This window comes from Impatiens glandulifera, chromosome 1 (genome assembly GCF_907164915.1).
Source record: "Impatiens glandulifera chromosome 1, dImpGla2.1, whole genome shotgun sequence".
NCBI lineage: Eukaryota > Viridiplantae > Streptophyta > Magnoliopsida > Ericales > Balsaminaceae > Impatiens > Impatiens glandulifera.
This window is the reverse complement of record NC_061862.1, coordinates 127,619,997-127,636,592: the sequence shown is the minus strand read 5'-3', so window position 1 is coordinate 127,636,592 and position 16,596 is coordinate 127,619,997.

The following is a 16,596-nucleotide window of genomic DNA, read 5'->3' as shown; positions in this document are numbered from 1 at the left end:
AAATGATACTATGATCAATATTCAACCATAAAACACCGTAAAGAACAAGCATACAAGTTTATGGAAAAAATGTCAATAACCGAGTTGAACCGAATGAGTCAAAGGCGAATCAATGGAAGTTAATGGATCAGAACGCTTTCCCAAAGGAATTAAAAAATGCACATGCAGACATTATGATGATGCCAGTCTTGGATTATTTTAAAAAAAAATTCCCAAACGCTTGTATTTGACATTCTATTTTGCTGAATAAATCATATTGGGATCATCAATTTGGAATGGTCATCCAGGATATTATACTCAACGGAATTATTTGATCTTAGATGATTTTGAAAGTTGAAGAGTCCTCTACAAAGTTTATTTGTAACCAAAATGGATTTGAAGTTTTTAATCCTTCGGAGTCGGTGGTACAAGATAATACGACCAAGATGGGATCAAACTAGACATGTCTACGGTGTATAATTCAAAACTAAAGCTATGGTACTTCCAATTTGGATTTTGACCTACGGTTAGAAAGCTAGATGCTGACCATTCCAATGGAAATGGTCCACATCTTCATTCGACGCTTAAGGTGGTTAATTTAGCCATACAATCCAATGTAAGTTCACCCACTCTATTCATTGAGCGAACTAAAGCATAATGTGAATTTAAAAAAAAAAAATTTGATTTGCTCAACAATTTGGAGAAAATGAAACACTATTTGAAAGGTGATTAAGTTATATTTCTTTTGATACCAATAGCACTCATGATTCTACCTACATCCCATGCTAGGTCGCCCGTAAGCTCAACTGTTCATTTCGAGATCACTAACGTTCCATTAAGAATTTCATGGATTTGCGGTGAGCCTTGAAGATTTTGTCAAATATGAATGTTATAGCTGACAAACAAACCTTTTCAACGCATCATGGATCAGCTTCAATGATGATTTGAGTCAAGAGTTATGGATCATTTGAAGTTTCAGTTGAACTAATACAACTGAAAACTGTAACCAAAAAATGCATGACATCAAAAAAGGATAACTCGGTCTACACTTGTCTATATGGCTCAAACAAATTCTCAAGGTGTAGCCTAACTGGTTACGTACAAGAAGTAATTTATCCTAGACTCGGCCGAGTAGGAAAATAAGTCGGTTCAACTCATTAACTAAGTTACAGGTTTTCCAGAAATTCTAATTCCTAAGTTACCCTTGCCTAAGGGTATATAATGGTGTTATCTCATTAATTTGAGCACACGGTGAATCCATGTGCAAAGTTTTAGACATACATTAGAGAGAGAGTAAGCTTGGAGAAAAAGTAACTAAAGGAAGAACAAGGGAAAAGCGATTCCGACGAGATTTCAGTTTTCTCCGACGAGTCCAAGTCCAGCTCCGGTTCTTATAGTTCTTCAATCTTATTTATGTAGGACTTTTGTTCTAATGTTATTGTAATTCATTCAAGGCGTCGATTTTGTACACTAATGCCTACGTTGAGTTGAATTAATATTGTATGATTAATTTGTTGATGAGCTGTTTGAATAATTGTTTGATGCTTGGTTAATCTAGTTGTTAAAGTCCTATGTTAAACTGTGTTTTAGTTATGAAGAGGATAGGTCTTCACTAGCATATTTTTTCAGTTTCTAAAACTTGTTGGAATCTTCAAACATTGGTCGTTATAGGAAGAATTGTCCGCCAAATCTTCAGAAGCATTTTAGACCGCCTCCTCGACGTATCGAAGGCGCAATCGAAGTTATTGACGATGAGGAGAGCTCCTACATTGTTTGTGGAAATAATTCTTAGACAAACGACGAGTTACAAGAGGTAACTGCAATTCTTAGAGGAATCCTGTTTTGATTGCTCTGTTCTTCATTCATGTGCGTCGAAGTGTATCTTTAGGATGTTTATTAGGTTAGTGAGCCTCCGTAGTGATGAGCTCCAGTCTTTAGAAGCAACGACGAGGTTAGAGAGTCGATCTGAAGTCCATATCGGAAGAACATAGTTTGCTTATGTTCTTTGACTTTGGATTCTAACAATATTCCAAACAAGCAGCAAGGCGACGAGGAAAAGATGACTCTGAGACGACTTCACATGTATGGTCTTTGGAGAATCTCCTGAGCATCCATGGAGTAGAAGAAGCGAACGTCTACAGCAGGAATCAAACAACTAGGAGGACGATGAACAGTTTCTTCCTTTTCGATTTTCCGAATTCCTAAACTTATTAAGAATGTTCAAAAAGGTCCATACGCTCTTAATCCTTTTAAATTCGCCTAGAAACTTTAATTCATGATTAATTATTTAATTCTGAATTAAATTGACCCTCTAATTAATAGCAATTTTGAAATTTAGAGCAAAAACTTCCATATTTAAATTATTTTCAATAAATCCAAATCAATTTGATCCCTAAACTACTATTTACGTTCAATTCGACCCGAAAACATTATATTTTTCCAATTTTTGATATAATGTTTTAATTTCCAACTTTTGGGGATTTTTCTTAGTGCTTGTTTGGTTCATTTTATACCAACCATCCTTATTTCTTCAATTGGAGCTCAATATATGATTTTAGAAAAATTCCCAAAATTCAATGATGATCAAAAATATTATTTTCAACAATAATAATATTTTTCAATAATTTTTGGGACTCGTTTGAAAAATGAATTATTTGAATCGCTCATATCTTGAGCTTCGTAGCCCGAACGAATAAGATATTTTTGTATTAGCTTCATACAATTATTTTTGACGTCCCTAGAAATTTTAAGAATTTTCGAAACACTTTCGAAAAAAACACTCATTTTCGCGGAGTCGTATCGGATTTTTTGTATCCCCAAAAAGTTCTGAAATCAAGTGAAGTGTTTCTAAAAATATGTTCGACATAAACCTTTAAGATTTTCCAACTTTTTTGGGAAAATTCTTGATTTCGGTTGTTACATCCTTCAGGTCTCCAACTCCCCTCTTTGTTCTTTAATCAACATCCCAACATACTGGTGAAGTTATTTTCATACAAGGATTCACATTTCAGATCAACAAACAAACTTCCAAGCAAATTGGCAAAGTGAGAATTCACATTATGGTTCACATTTGTGCCCAATGAGTGCATTCAAAGTTCTATTTCATCTTCTTTAGTATAGGAAAACCTAATAAGAGTCCAAAATCATCTCTAGACTAAGCATAGGGTATCTTATTAAAATTTACTTAAGACACGATAAATAAAAATCAAGAGAACTATAATGGTTTGATGCCAACCTTTATTGGAATCTAATTATAGGGTTACTCCTTCTAGATTAGATACAAGGTTAAGGCATACACAAATAAAAGAATTATGAACTCCTAATGCAAATGTGTAGCGTAACTTCACAAACAAATGGCCAACTACATTCGAGTAAGACTATCCCATGGGATAGATGCATAAGACATAGTTGTTACGGCCCATTTCTCATGCATAACCAAGCACCGAACCCTAAATCCATGCATAATCTAGGGTTACTCCTTCTAGATTAGATACAAGGTTAATGAATACACAAACAAAAAAATTCTGAACTCCTAATACAAATGTGTAGCGTAACTTCACAAACAAATGGACAACTACATTCCAGTAGAGATTATCCCACAGGATAGTCGCATAAGACATAGTTGTTGCGGCCCATTTCTCATGCATAACCAAGCACCGGACCTTAAATGCAGGAATAGTCTATTTATTTCCTTTAGTTTCTTTTTGAAGTTAACTAAAACGACGAATATTAAAACTAACCTACTTACTATGTTTTTTTAACGTAATAATTTGAAACATGTAAGGGTCAATCAAAAGAAATTTATGATATACACTTTTACTTTGGTTTCTAAAACAGATATGACAAAATCTTATATGGATAGTTTTTTTATCTACTTTTTGTGAGATTGAGAGGAATGTAAGCCGCTTGGTTCTATATAATAACTTTCGCAAAAAAAAAACCTTTTTCTAAAAAGTGCACGAGTTTTGTTTACCATTTAAGTCCTTTGATGCGTCCCCTTCATGGGCGGAGCACTCGAAAAGATAGGTAAGACATGAGACCGACAAATTTTGGATCGCACAAAATATTCTTAAAGATAGAGCATACGAATAGATAAATCTATCTTAGAATTATATTATTTCATTCCCTAAAACAAAAGATGTTAGATGGACTCTAAAATTTGTAGACACATAAGATGATATAAAATTTCGCGTACAAAAGAAAACATATTCTATTTGGGACGTCAAGAGAGAGAAAAGGATTCAATGAGGCAAAATTAAAACGCGTACACAAGTCATTAATAAATAATATTATATTGATTATTATAAATTAAGTTGTAAAATAAAATATAATAGAAATAAAATATTCAATTCAAATAATGTGGTAATATATATTATAATATTAATAATATTTAGAATAATATAGGTTCAAACAAAAATGGCTCATTTTTAGTTAAAGATATAAATACAGAATTTGCAATTTCAGAAATATGATTTGATTTCGGTAACATTGAAGGTTATATTACAATTATTTTTAATATTACTAAATTAGTTATTAAGCATTTATTTTAATGTTATTTCAGTTGGAAAGAGTACTGTTACAAAACACCATTTTTACATCTAAAAAATCATTAATTTGAAAAGTTTTTCGAATTATTCAGATAGCGGGAATCGAACTCGCATTTTCTCTTTGGCAAAGAGAAATTTTACCATCCGAATTTATATAGTAGATTTCAACCGACCGGTTAACCAGTTAACCGGTTAAACGGTTCCGGTTAAGACCGGTTTTGCCTCTTATTTTACAAACCGGTTAACTGGCCGTTAATGATATCGGTTTTACCGGTTCTGATTCTACCGGTTTTGTTGGTTTCGATCGGTTAACCGGGTTTAACTAGGAACCGATAATTCAATTTTTTAAATTAAGTAATAAATTAATAAAAAAAAATTTAAAATTATTGTTTGCACTTTCCTATTATACTATTCTCATCCTTTCCTCTATTATAATATAATATATTTTATTGATATATTTAATAATATACTATAATATATAATTTTATTATAATAATATAATATATTTTATAGCTATTTTGTTAGCTTTTTTATGTTCTTGAGAAAATTCAAATACATTATGTCGATTAGTTTTGACCAACCAAGGGTTCGGTAGAAAGTTAAAACATGAAGCGAATGTTTTTTTTTTAAGAAATGGCTTAAGCCATTAATTAAAAAGACCCGAAAAGGCTAAAAAGAGTACAAGAGCTGAAATTGAGCTTACAACAGTTCGCTCAAAGTCAACACACGGTGGTTATAAGGAATCCACAGTTGGCCTAAGAAACGCACACGGACATGAAATCATATTACAAAAGTGAATAAGGAATGAAACTAACAATCAATCAAATAAAACAAGACGATAGGGGTTGATTTCTTCGGACTTGTCTCTCTTATCTCTGCCCTTGTTTTTTCTTTCCTTCTTTCTTGTCACTCTTATGTCTTTTTGCGATATATTTCCAAATAGTGTTCCGGCTTCTTCGTTTTCTCTAGCTTCTCTTGTCACTTTTTTTCTTTTGGGCTTGAGTTAGGTGTTGAGCGTATGAGTTGTTTCCCTTAAGGTGGTTTCTTTAACAACATTGCGGCTTTTTTTTGGTTTCGAAGCTCATGGTTTTTGAGATATTTTGGCTTTCGCTATCATCCACGTCGAAATCGGGCTTTTCAAACCTAATTAGTGGGAAAAGGGCCTCGGTTTTAGGCTTAGTGGGATCGGGATTAGTTTGGTTCTCGTTCACGTGTTCGTTGTGGTTTTCATTTGCTTTGAGGATTTAGATATAGGATTTCTTAACCAACTTGAGATTCTCTTGTTCGGGGGTGGCCACGGGTTTCTTTTGCTTTACTCCGTCCTCTTTTTCAGCTGCTCATACATGACCTCAATGACAACCATGTTTCTATTTCGGCATCTTAACTCGAATTTATCCGGTTTTGTACTCGTTGAATCGATCTTAATGCAAACACGATAAAACGTGACTTGTTCAAATGAGTCAAAATTGGGATCGAGCTTAAGCGGCTTTCAATGAGTCCGTTGAGGTAGACAAGTGCTTTGGAATTACAAAGGTGCAGTGGAATGTTTCTTAGTCTCACCCACACTTGTTCAGATTGTGGCGGTTTGCTATTGACGTCCATTTCTTCATTCTATTTGGCAAGCTTGAAACATAAGCTGAACATGAAAGTGAAATCTGAGTCGGCAATAGCTTGGGCTTCGGTCTCCGTGCCAAAAGTGAGGAAGAAATAGCCAAAGTCATTGACTTTGACTTTTTCAAGTCCATTTTCTCTCCATTGTCGGAAAAGGGCGGCCTTGATTGCTCGGAATGGGGCCTTATGGGTGCCCATGAAGTGACCGACGACAACTCGCTTCCAATCGTTGACGCATTCCTCTTCAATTTCTAGGGGGAGTTTGATTTGGTGTGGGTGTTCGAGCGTTTTAATTTTTAGGCTATGATCTACACTGAGCTTGCCTCCATTAACTGTCCAGTTTTTTCCCAAACCTTATTAGTTTTCAATGTTTGGTTTGCATTTGTTTGTGTAGTGTATGCATATGTTTTGGGGTACTTGTAGAACTCCCTCATGACACTAACTGACCACAGAACGATTTCCTCGTATTCGGTTTTGTCGAATGAGTTCCAATCTTGCTCGAATCGGATTTTGAATTGGCAAATGATTTGTTCGCCCTTTTCATTGGTAATGACAAGTTCATGCCTTTGGAACTGGTGAGGGATTTGAGAATTTAGTTCCTAATGCCCGCTAGATTTGCGATTTCATTTCGTCCCATGGTCCACGACTTATCGGGGATTTGAGCGGTCGGGGTGGGGATGTCGTGACATGCCGTGGTGGCTGAGGTGAGCCCGACTGGAAAAACAGCATCATGACCGGTCAGGGTGGCAGCGACATGGCCTTTCGAAGGAGTAGCGCTACTGGATTGGTTGATAGCAGTCAGGACGGTCGGGGTGGATGATACATGACCGGTCAAGGGAGGGGCGTCATGGCCAGTTGGGAGATGGGTCGGGAGATGGGCGCGACCGGTTAATAGACCAGCCATGTGAGTGGTCGATGCAAAAGTTAGATTGAAGTCAACGTCATCTGCATCAGTAGCGTTGTGACCGGTCGGACACCTAGAAGAAGTGGCAGCCCTTTTAGCCAATTTCTCTATATTCTCTTTATTTTTCCTCATGCTTTTAGTTCGGTTGAGGAGGCTAGTCGAGCGGAGGCTGGTCGAGCGTAGGCTTATCGTGGCTCAGCCTGCGCAGCAGACATCCAAATGCCTTAGTAACTATCAATAATTCAGACCTGCATCAGAAATCAACAACAGTAATCTGTAGTAGTAAATTACAATAAAGGAGCCAGCAAAGTCACCCAACCCAGACTAGCCTGATTGAGGAGAAAACTACACAGTAAATGACAACCAACAGATCCCAGAAAAGTAGCTAAAAGAAATAAAAAACAAGAAATAACAGTCAAACCTAATGCACAACAAAACGTCGCTAGACAATATCGTGTCGTCCGTGAAGATCGGGTCGTGTCGTTTGTGCCTATTGTGCCTCCCGTGCTGATCGTGTCGTGTCGCCTGTGCCGATTATGCTTCCTTTGATTGATACAATATCGTGTTGTCCGTGCAGATCGGGTTGTGTCGCCTGTGCCAATTGTGTCGCCCATGCCGATTATGTCGTTCCTCCTATGCCGATTGCACTTCCTTTAATCAATGCTGATTTCGGCGCCGATTTTATGACTTCCGACTCAAATACAATATTGTGCCGCCTATGTCGATCATTTCGTGAATGTTCCTATCGTGCCGTTGTGCCGATCGTGTCGAGTTGTGCCGCTTATACCTATCGCGCTTCTTTAAAAATCTCCAGAGCTTTTCTCTCTCTTTCTAGGATTTCGGATTTGTTGGATCTGTTGAAGCGAATGTTGAAGACATCAAGTTTTTATTTGTTTAACTATTTTGATTTTGTTAATTTATAATTCCACGTTATTGTATCGTTATAAAAATAATTTTACATATTTTAATAAAATTATTGTAGTTTGTTTTTAATTTATTTTTGTAAAATTTTATATAAAGTATAATATATTTTAAAAACAATTTTATAAAAATTATAATTTAAAATTTAAAAATAAAAAGATTTATAGATTATTAAATATTATTTATAATATATCTATTATTTATAATATAAATAATACAAATTATGAAATATAAAAATATATAATTAAATTATTACCGGTTAAACCGTTAGAAAAATAGGTAAACCAAAAATCGAACCGTTAAAATCGGTTAACCAATAAACCATTAAAATGAAACCGGTTAACTATCGATTCAGTTGGTTACCGGTTTTCCGGTTTTTTGTACAGCCCTAAATTTTCATATTTCTCTCTTACCAAAATCGAGTCATTTATGTTTTTATTATTTATATAAAATCTATTAATCACAAAACATGAAAAAAAAATTAATGTTATGAATGATTATACACATTTAATGTTTTAAAAAAAAATAACATCAACTATGGTTTATCTATTCAAAATTTACACAATACATTATATACATTAACCTCTTCATAAAATTATCTTAACTAAATATCAATCAACATTTTTTCACACATAAATATTCAATCAATGATATACTCTATTAAACATTATAATATATAATAAATTATTGAAATAATAATTTTAATTTTATTCAATATTAATATTTTATTATATCTTATTAGTAAATAATTTAAAATTTTCTGAACTTCGTAAATTTTTTAAAAATTTATATATCTAAGGTATTTTAAATTTATAATAATTTAATAATTCTTATAAATAAATTAAAATTAAAGGAAAATGGTATAAAATAGACTTAGTTTTTGTAATGATACTAATAAACTCTTAAAAAATGATTGGGAGCACGACATTGGGAGCGACTCGTACAAGCGAAAATGACTTTACTGTTATACGAAAGTGACTTCGCTGTTATACAAAACAGACCTCGTTGTTATTTAAAAGGGACGAGGTCTCTTTTGTATAACAGGCTAGGGGTGAGCATAATATGGGTTTACCCAAACCCAACCCTAACCCAAACCCAAAATATTAATTTGGGTTGGTTAATATGGGTTGGGTTGAGTATGGGTTGGATTGAGTATGGGTTGAGTTTAATTTGGGTTGGGTTAGGGTTACCCAAATTACCCAAATTATATAAATTTAGTTTAATTCTTTATTATTAATCCAATATAAACTAATCATCTTCCAACTTTTAGTCGAACACGTTTTGACATGTTTAACATATTTTTCATACGTTTAACACGTTTTGCACACATCTAACACGTTTTTAATATTTTTAATACGTTTCACTTATAACATGTTTTTCACACGTTTAACACGTTTAACACGTTTTTCACACGTTTAACACGTTTTTCATACGTTTAACACGTTTTTCACACGTTTTCACATTTTTGACACGTTTTCACGTTTTTGACACGTTTAACATGTTTTCATGTTTTTGACATGTTTAACACATTTTCACACTAATAACACGTTTTTCACGTTTTTGTTACGTTGAACACGTTTTTGACATGTTTAATACGTTTAACGCGTTTTTGACAAACTAAACACGTTTTTTACGTTTTTTGCACGTTTAACACGTTTTTAACATATTTAACACGTTAACTCGTTTTTGATAAGTTTAACACGATTTTCACGTTTTTGGCACGTTTAACACGTTTTAAACATATTTAACACGTTTTTGATAAGTTTAACACGATTTTCACGTTTTTGACATTTTAACACGTTTTTATATGTTTAACACGTTTTTCACACGTTTAACACGTTTTTACGTTTTTGACACGTTTAACAAGTTTTTGACATGTTTAACACGTTTTCATACTAATAACACGTTTTTGTTATGTTTAACACGTTTTTGACATGTTTAATACGTTTAACTCGTTTTTGACAAATATAACACGTTTTTTTTTACGTTTTTGGCACGTTTAACACGTATTTAACATAACTAACAGGTTAACACGTTTTTGATAAGTTTAACACGGTTTTCACGTTTTTGGCACGTTTTTGATATGTTTAACATGTTTTCACACGTTTTTCACACGTTTAACACGTGTTTCACACATTTAATATGTTTTTCACGTTTTTGGCATGTTAAACATGTTTTTAACATATTTGACACGTTTTCCACACATTAACACGTTTTTCACATTTTGGTACGTTTAATACGTTTTTGACATATTTAATATGTTTTCACGTTTTCACATTCTTAACACGTTTAACATGTTTGTAACATGTTTAATACGTTTGTAACATGTTTAACACGGTTTTCACGTTTTTGGCACGTTTAACACGTTTTTGACATTTTAACATGTTTTACACATTTAACATATTTTTGACATGTTTAACATATTTTTTTTGCACATTAACACGTTTTTGTCACGTTTAACACGTTTTTGGTATTTTGACACGTTTAATATGATTTTCACACGTTTGACATTAAATGTGTGAAAATGTATTAAACGTGTCAAAATGTGCCAAAAACGAGGAAAACGTGTTAAACGTGCCAAAAACGTGGCATATGTGTCAAAACGTGTAAAACGTGCCAAAAACGTGAAAAACGTGTGAAAACATGTTAAACAAGTTATAAACGTGTTAAATATGTTACAAACATGTTAAACGTGTTAATAATGTGAAAAACGTGAAAAACATGTTAAACATGTCAAAACGTGTTAAACGTGTCATAAACGTGAAAAATGTGTCTAAATGTGTTAAACGTGTTGTATGTGTGAAAACGTATTAAACGTGTCGAAAATGTGACAAAACGTGTTAAACGTGTCAAAACGTGTTAAACGTGTCAAAACGTGTTAAACGTGCCAAAAATGTGAAAAACGTGTCAATAATGTGAAAAACGTATTAAACGTGTCGAAAACGTGTTAAACGTGTCAAAAATGTGGAAAACGTGCCAAAACGTGCCCAAAATGTGAAAAACGTGTGAAACGTGTCAAAAATGTGAAAAATATGTTGAACGTATCAAAACGTGTTAAACGTGCCAAAAATGTGCCAAAATGTGTTAAACGTGTCGAAAACGTGTCAAAACGTGTCAAACGTGTCAAAAACGTGTTAAACGTGTTAAACGTGTTCAACGTGTCAAAATGTGTTAAACGTGCCAAAAACGTGTTAAACGTGCCAAAAACGTGTTAAACGTGCCAAAAACGTGTTAAACGTGTGAAAAACGTATTAAAAATGTTAAAAACGTGAAAAACGTGTTAAACGAATAAAAATGTGTTAAATGAGTCAAATACATATTAAATAAAAAAATAAAAATAAAATAATTTGGGTTACCCAACCCATACTCAACCCAACCCATACCCAACCCATATTAGTAAATAATATGGGTTGGGTAAATTTAATTTGGGTTGAATATGGGTTGGGTAATACGGGTTGGGTTTACCCGTTTGCTCACCCTAATAACAGCGAAGTCACTTTCGTTGTACGAGTTATTCCCCCAAAGTCGTGCTTCCTATCATTCCTCTAAACTCTACCAAGAATATTTTGACTCCATATTTCTGAATGGGTACTAACTAATATTTTGATTGAAAAATGTGGTTAGAATTATGATACTATATATAATAGGTAGTATTTTCTTCTAATTTTGTGACCACAAAGTAATATGTTATAAAAGTTGGAAACTCCTAACCCATTACAAAAAGGAACAGAAAAGGAAACATACACATAATACACTAGTAGAAAAAATGCCTTTTGTAACGACTAGTAGTAACGGCGTTCGAACGCCTTTAATAATATTTTTTATCAGTAACGGTTATAATAAACCGTTACTGTTATTAGGGCATCAGTAACGGCTATATAAGACCGTTAATGTTAAGAACTTACAGTAACAGATATAAAGATTCACCGTTACAGATAATAGCGGCTTAAATTTTATTTTTCGAATTAAGGGTATCAGTAACGGCGTTAGGATAACCGTTACTAATACTACATCACTTTACAATTTTTGGAAAAAGTTATCAGTAACGATTTTCTTCCAACGCCGTTACAAATATATTGAGCCGTCTTTTCAACTTCAGTATTAGTATCTGTAACGGTTTTTGGATAACTGTTACTAATACTGCATCACTTTACAGTTTTTAGAAAATGTTATCAGTTTCGGTTTTCTTCCAACGCCGTTACTGATATTGCATCTGTAACGGTTTTCTTATTAACCATTACAGAAAGTGAACCGCCTTTTCAACTTCAGTATTAATATCTCTAACGGTTTTAGGGTAACCGTTACTGATACTGCATCACTTTACAGTTTCTGGAAAATGTTATCAGTAACGGTTTTCTTCCAACGCCATTACTGATATTGCATCTGTAACCGTTTTCTTATTAACCGTTACAGAAAGTGAACCGTCTTTTCAACTTCAGTATTTGTATCTGTAACGGTTTTAGGATAACCGTTACAGATAATCTATAATAACCCGCGCCTTCTTCCTTCCTTTTGTTTTCCTTCTTCCTTTCTTTCTTTTCTTTTCTTCTTCCGTTTTCTTCCACGCGCCCATTTTCTTTTCTTTTCCTTCTTTCGTGTGAAGTTGTCGCCGGTAAGTTCTATTCTTCTTCCCTTTTCTCTATTTCCTGCCCGCAATCCTTCCGATCAACTCTCACCGCCGCCGCTGCCTTCCGATCAATCAGGCAAGTTCTTCTTTTTTTCTCATTATCTATTTCAATCTATTTCAATCATTATCGATTCCAATCTTTCATTGTATTTTGCAGATTCTAAACCCCCAATTTCTACCTTTTCAACAATGCTCTTCTTCCAGCAACTACTATCAGGTGGTCCTATTTCATTTCTATATATAGTTATTACGTTTCTCAATCAGATTGTTTGATGGATCACGTTGCTCTGTTGAATCGTTTCTCAATCAAATTGTTAGAAGGATGATGGGTTATTTGGCGATTTTCTTTATTTCATGATGAAAACTTTAGTAGTTTTATTGGGTATATCTTGGATTTTACTATGGTAATGCAACACATGATCTAGAGAAGATACTATGTCATTTATGTGGTGTATGTAATGCAGGATAAGGGTTCAATCTGTAAATGGTTTTTTATTTTATTTTTATAATTAGAAATTATAGATTGAAAGGTCTTCATACTTTTCCTTCTTGAATCTAATTGAAGTTAGTTTGCTTTGAGTTGAATTTTATATACATTTTTTTCCATGATCAAGTAGTAACATGTCACTGATCATGGACAGTAGTAACTTTTGGGTTGAATCATGCATGCAGTGTAAAACGGAGAATTAGAAGGATCACACAAAAATAGGTTGAGTAGTAGGTCAGTCTGATTCAATGAGTTTTTCTATATATAAATTAACTAGATCCATATATATATATATATATATATATATATATATATATATATATATATAGTTATTACTAAGTAGTCAAATTGGAATATTGTCACGCAATTAATTGGAATATTGTCATGTAATTAATTGCCATTGATCTTCGTGATCAAATTGAAATCATAAACTTTTCTTGCTCAAATGGTAAGTCTGTAAGACATAATAGTAAGGATATTAATCATTTGTTTGTGTACACATGATGTAAGGATAAGTCGTATGATTTCCTTAGAGTTTATTTGTTTAGGTGGCCAAAAATCTAAAGAAAAGAAAGTTTCTTGTTAAATGTTATCAAAAGAAACATCGATCATTTATACTCTTCTTTCATTCTATTTTGCAGAAAATTCAATTTTCCCCGTCTGAATTTGCCCTTGTATTTCCTGTCGCGGATTGAAGTTTTCCCTTTCAAATCCAGGTTAGTTCTTATTTACAATCAATGTTTGATTGTTACATTAGGATATTATTGGATTATAACATTGTTAGATTAGTAGATTATTGATGTTAGGTTAGATAATATTGAATGCTAAATTAGATTATTTGTATGTTAGATTATTGGATTGGTAGATTAAGTTAGATTATTTGTATGTTAGATTATTGATGGATTGTTGGTTTATTAGATTATTGCATGTGTGGATTATTAGATTAATAAATGATTTGTATGTTTGATTATTGATGTTAGGTTGTTGGATTATTAATTTGTATGTTAGGTTAGATGGAAATCCCAAACAAAACATGGATGACTATACTTCGTACTGATCCTAAATATAGTGAGGGGTTGACAAATTCGTAGAATTTGCTGAAAGGTCTACGGGTAGATCATCGATTGCATGTCCTTGTGTAAGGTGTGCAAATCGAGTATATGAGAATAAAATTGTGGTTAGATCCCATCTGATTGTATTCGGAATAAGACAAAATTATGGTTTTTGATATTTTCACGGTGAAAAGAGAATTGAACGTCAGACTGTAAATGTTGTTATTGAGAATGTGGAGGAAGATGAATCAGATGATGAACTTGAAGACGAACCGATCAATATATCATCAAATAACGAGACTAATATCATGGAAGACGAATCTATTAAAGTTTGTGAGGATCATCTAATGGAAGATATTATTGCTGATTTGTATCCTAATGTCAACAATGATAATGAACATCCGAGTGAAAATGAGCATCTCGTTGATGATGCTAAGACGTTTTACAAATTGTTGGACGATTCGAAACTACCTTTGTATGAAGATTCTCGAATTTCCAAAGCCTCATCTCTTCTTAAACTTCTTCATATAAAGAATGTAGGTCAGTGGACAAACACGTCATTTGATTTATTGTTGAGTTTATTGAAGGAGGAAATACTGCCAATTCATAATCAACTACCGAATTCGTATTATGAGTTCAAGAAATTCATTAAAGACATGGGTCTATCGTACGAAACAATTGACGCGTGTAAGAATGATTGCATGTTTTTTTCGTAAAGAGGATAAGGATTTGCAGCAATATAAAGTTTGTGGGCTTTCTAGGTGGAATGTCAATAAATCTAGTGGACAATTCGAACGAAGGTGAATGGCAAGTATATACCCAATAAGGTGTTGCTCTATTTCCATTAAAACCGAGGTTGCAAAGATTATACATGTGTTCCAAAACTGCTCCACGCATTACTTGGCATAAAGATAACAATCCCGAACATGATGTGTTGAGGCATCTTGCTAATTCAATGACATGCAAACTCTTAGGATTTCGGAAAATTCTTGTTTTCGGTTGTTGCATACTTCAGGTCTCTAACTCCCCTCTTCGTTCTTTAATCAAGATCCCGATATACTCGTGAAGTCATTTTCATACAAGGATTCCCATTTCATATAAAAAGATACACAAAACATGGGAAAAAAAATCTATGTTATCAAATGTTATACACATTTATTGTTTTTTTAAAAAATAACATCGATTATGGTTTATCTATTCAAAATTTACACAATACATTATATACATTAATCTCAACATAAAATTATCTTAACTAAATACCATTCAACCTTTTTTTCGCACATAAATATTTTATCAATGATATAGTCTATTAAACATTATAATATATAATAAATTATTGAAATAATAATTTTAATTTTATTCAATATTAATATTTGATTATATCTTATTAGTAAATAATTTAAAATTTTCTGAACTTCTTAAATTTTTTAAAAATTTATATATCTAAGGTATTTTAAATTTATAATAATTTAATAGTTCTTATAAATAAATTAAAATTCAAGTCAAATAGTATAAAATAGACTTAATTTTTGTATTGATACTAATAAACTCTTGGTGTCTACCAAGAATATTTTGACTCCATATTACTGAATGGGTACTAACTAATATTTTGATTGAAAAAATGTGGTTAGGATTATGATATTATATATATAATATGTAGTATTTTCTTCTAATTTTGTAACCACGAAGTAATATGTTATAGAAGTTGTAAACTCCTACCCCATTAAAAAAGGAAAAGAAAGGGAGACATACACATAATATATAATATCAAGCTACCTGATCATGATACATTTTATTTATCCTTTTGAAAAAAAAAAAACAAAAGCATAGTAAACGCTGCTTACTAGCTATTGCTACATACTAGCTCATACACACACTAGTTACATCCAGAAACACATGTTTAAGAAGAGATTCAAGCCTTAGGTTTGAGAAACATGGTCTGTCGGCCAGTATTATACTTGAGATCTTTAGCCTGGCTAGTAGACACTTGGTAGGAGTTAACAATTACTTGAAGAGGCATAGCCCTCATCACCGAAGTGTAACCAGCCAAGGGACTCTTCATCGGAGAGCTAGTTGTCTTGAATGCCACCCACTCGAATCCTTCCTTTCCAGCCTGACTTGTAACCATGAAGAATTGAGGGCAGACAAACATGTCTCCTTCGCGCACGCGTTCGTTCATTATTGCTTGTCCGCTCTGGTCCACAATGCTTACCTCGGCCTCTCCCTTTGTCACGTATACCACGGAGTGTCCGTTCATATTCCAACTTGGGCTGTACATCGCGTTCTGAATACATAAAATTGTGGATTCATGATGTATTTTTGGAGACAAAAATGAATATTACATACAGAGCCGGCCTTGGCCTTTTCCTTCGCAGCTCGTTTAGGTCAACATAATCATTATTTTTAGTCTAGGGCAGCATTATTCGTACTACTTAACGGGAATACTTCGCCCTTCTCTGCGCTCATGT